This window comes from Cervus canadensis, chromosome 25, assembly GCF_019320065.1.
Source record: "Cervus canadensis isolate Bull #8, Minnesota chromosome 25, ASM1932006v1, whole genome shotgun sequence".
Taxonomy (NCBI): Eukaryota; Metazoa; Chordata; class Mammalia; order Artiodactyla; family Cervidae; genus Cervus; species Cervus canadensis.
The window spans coordinates 35,983,706-35,987,433 of record NC_057410.1 but is presented as its reverse complement, the minus strand read 5'-3'; the positions used below and the strand labels follow the sequence as shown (position 1 = coordinate 35,987,433).

At 42.5% G+C, this 3,728-nt stretch overlaps 1 non-coding gene across 1 annotated transcript; it reads right to left on the bottom strand.

Moving 5' to 3' along the window:
- Positions 1-244: 244 nt before the first annotated feature.
- LOC122427919 lies at positions 245-352 on the bottom strand. The gene has a single exon (XR_006265609.1). It is a non-coding gene; the product is annotated as a U6 spliceosomal RNA (small nuclear RNA).
- Positions 353-3,728: the final 3,376 nt, after the last annotated feature.

The following is a 3,728-nucleotide window of genomic DNA, read 5'->3' as shown; positions in this document are numbered from 1 at the left end:
TTCTCCTGCACTCAATCTTTCCCAGCATCAGGGTCTTTTCAGATCAGTCAGCTCTTCCCATCAGGTGGCCAAAGTATTAGAGTTTCAGCTTCAACATTAGTCCTTCCAATGAACACCCAGGACTGATCTCTTTTAGGTGGACTGGCTGGATCTCCTTGCAGTCCAAGGGACTCTCAAGAGTCTTCTCCAACACCACAGTTCAAAAGCATCAGTTCTTTGGCGCTCAGCTTTCTTTTTTTTTTTTTTAAATATGGAACGCTTCACGAATTTGCATGTCATCCTTGCGCAGGGGCCATGCTAATCTTCTCTGTATCGTTCCAATTTTTAGTATATGTGCTGCTGAAGCGAGCACTCAGCTTTCTTTATAGTCCAACTCTCACATCCATACATGACCACTGGAAAAATCACAGCCTTGACTAGATGGACGTTTGTTGACAAAGTAATGTCTCTGCTTTTTAATATGCTGTTTAGGTTGGTCATAACTTTTATATTTAGGTACTTCTATTTTGTAGATGAGAAAATTGAAGCATAGGGATGTTAACCTTGACCAAGGATCTCACTAGTAACTGGTGAAAAGTGAAAGTGAAAGGGTTAGTCACTCAGTCGTGTCTGACTCTGCAACCCCATGGACTGTAACCTGCTAGCCTCCTCTGTCCATGAAATTCTACAGGCAAGAATACAGGAATAGGTAGCCATTTCCTTCTCCAGGGGATCTTCCCAACACCAGGGACTGAACCTGGGTCTCCTGCATTGCAGGCAGATTCTTTACCATCTGAGCTATCAGGGAAGCACAGTAACTGGTGGAGCCAAGAGTCAATTTTTAAAGACAATTTACTTTTTGAACCATCTTTTATATAGGAATTGTCAACATTTTTTTCCATAATTGAAGCATTTTTTTAGTGTTATGTGAAATAATGGTGCTTCTGAGAATCAGTAACCACTTAGATGTGATGAAATTTGGTGGGTAATTGTATCAGTAATGGTTTGACCATCCCCATGTTCTTAGTGTTCTGAGCAGATGAAGTAAGAGATATAGTGAGGTCGTTTGCCACTGTAAGATGATGGAGTGGAAGGACATGTGCTTATCTTCTGCGAGAACTTCAAAATTGCAACTCGCTGCTGGGCAACCATGGACAGGAGAATGCTGAATCCCACCAAAAAAAGATATCCCATGTTCAAGGGTAAAAGAGAGGCCCCACCCAGACAGTAGGAAGGGCGAAATCGCATTTATAGAATCAAACCCCATACCCGCCAGAGACACTCAGAAGGGTTGAAATATAGATGAGATCAGTTCAGAGGGCTGAACTGACCTTATCTAAATTTCAACCCCATTCCTACTGGCAAACGACCTCTCTGCATCTCTTACTTCATCTGTTCTGAATACGAAGAGCATGGGGACGTTCAATTACTGATACAATTTCATCAAATCTAAGTGACTATTGATTATAAGAAGCACCATTATTTCATATAACACTAAAAAGTGCTCCAAGTAAATTATGGAAAAAATGTTAAGACAACTTCTATATAAGAGATGATTCAAGCAGTAAATTTTCTTTAAAGAATGGACAATTTTTAAGTTTGGTACATCCATACCCATCAAAACCTTTCTTTCCTGTGTCAAAAGCTGAGATATCCCTCCTCCAAACTAAAATTCTCTCATTATTTTCTCTGTTTTTTTCCTCCTCCTTGACCTTTTCCCATTGATTTCCCCCCTTTCTCTCCAGTGTTTTTCAGTCCAACTTCTTCAGACTAAAAACATCTCCCAGTCTCTTTTATCTGGAAATTCATCAGCCTGGCTCTCATAGTGTCATCCTCTAGCTATTATTAATCCATTTTGCTCTTTCTCTTCTTTTCCTTCCTTCCTCTCTACTACTTATGTTGAGGCTCATAAAGGCTATCAGACATCAGATATTCAGATCCTAATTATAAAGCTGACTGTTTGTCTGCAACATCTTTGTTGTGAACTTGTTGCTGTGGTTGTTCTTTGCCCAGAAACCTCCCACTAGGGAACCAATCTTCCCTCACACCAACCCTTAGGAACATTGCTCAGGAGAACTGACTCACCCAATGACTTCCGCCAGGAATGCGCACGAGATTCAGGCCCCGATAGGATGGTACCTCAAGACTGACACCATAGGCAGGCACATGATCTAAGCCAGAGCCAATCAGATTTCTGCCCTGAACTTTCCTCTTAGGGCTGTCATGAGACATGTCGTCCTTCTGTTGAGACTGTCCTTTCACTGCTGGTGGCCATTTGGTCCATGCTGTGGACACAGCCTAAGTGATGGCGAAAGATACGGATCCCTCTAGTCATTCTTTGGTGTCATAGATACAAATATGCATCAGACTAGGATACTCCTGGACTGTCCCCTACGTGAGTTAAAAAATTTCCTTTTTCTTCATGCTGCTTGATTTGTATTTTAGTTACTTGTAATCAAAAGTGTTAATGCAGTCATCTGTGTGCTTTTAAGTGGCGGTGAGTCAAGGGCAGCCACAGGGGGAGACACAGGAGAGCACAAGAAAAGCAAGTTTATTATATTCCTGGGTCTAGACTGGAGAGTCACTGTTGCCACACAGGGTCACAGGAAAAGCACCAGAATTTGGGTTTTATCTTCAAGCAGAAGACAGGAAAGAGTAGGAAAGCTGAGGCTAGAAACTTTTTGCAGTTTCTAGGGGAAAGTCAAGGCATCCCAGGGTAAACAGTCTCATTTCTATGGGCTCTAAATTATAGTGTCAGTCGCTCAGTCATGTCCGACTCTTTGAGACCCCAAGGACTGTAGCCCACCAGGCTCCTCTATCCATGGGAATTCTCCAGGCAAGAATACTGGAGTGGGTTGCCATTTCCTTCTCCAGGACATCTTCCCAACCCAGGGGTTTAACCCTCGTCTCCTGCATTGCAGGCGGATTCTTTACCATCTGAACCTTCAGGGAAGTCCTAGTCACCTGACACCTGGCCTAGGATGATTAAGGCAGAGGGATATTGTCTGCTGGGACAGGAGGCTGGATAGAGGACAGCTCTAATTGGTTTGTTGGTATATCAAAGGTATGCTCCCAGACAGGTTCTTGAAGCTGCTCAGTCGCTAAGTTGTGTCTGACTCTTTGTGACCCCATGGACTGCAGCCTGCAGTGGTTCTTTACCACTTGAGTCACCTGGGAAGCCTTTGGCTATCTCTTAAGTTTGCTAGCCCCGGGAGGAACAGTCTCTCTCTAGCCAGAAAGGCTTTTAAAATTTTTTTAAATTCATTTTTCACTGAAGGATAATCCATTTATAGAATTTTGCTGTTTTCTGTCAAACCTCAGGTGTCAAAATAGCAAATAAACAGAAAATAAAAATATATACGATACCTAACGTGTCACAGTTTTCAAACAGCTTTGATATGCTTTGTTTCACTTGATCTGATGGCTTTGCAGGGCAGGATATGTTTGTATTGTCTTACTTTTGCTCATGAGTAAATTTCTGGGACTTAGCACATGCTGGACATATGACAGTTGCTCAGAAGTATTTGCTGAGTTAAATGAGAAGTATATATGTTATTATTTCGCCCATTTTATAGAACAGGATACCAAAATCAGAGAACTAGTTAGGTCCTAGAGTTGAGTTAGGATGGTCTAGATTAGTGACTTCTCTGGCAGTCCAGGGCATAAGACTCTGCCTTCCAGTGCAGGGGGCACAGGTTCAATACCTAGTCAGGAAGCTAAGATCTCGCATGCCAGCGTGGTTCAGCCAA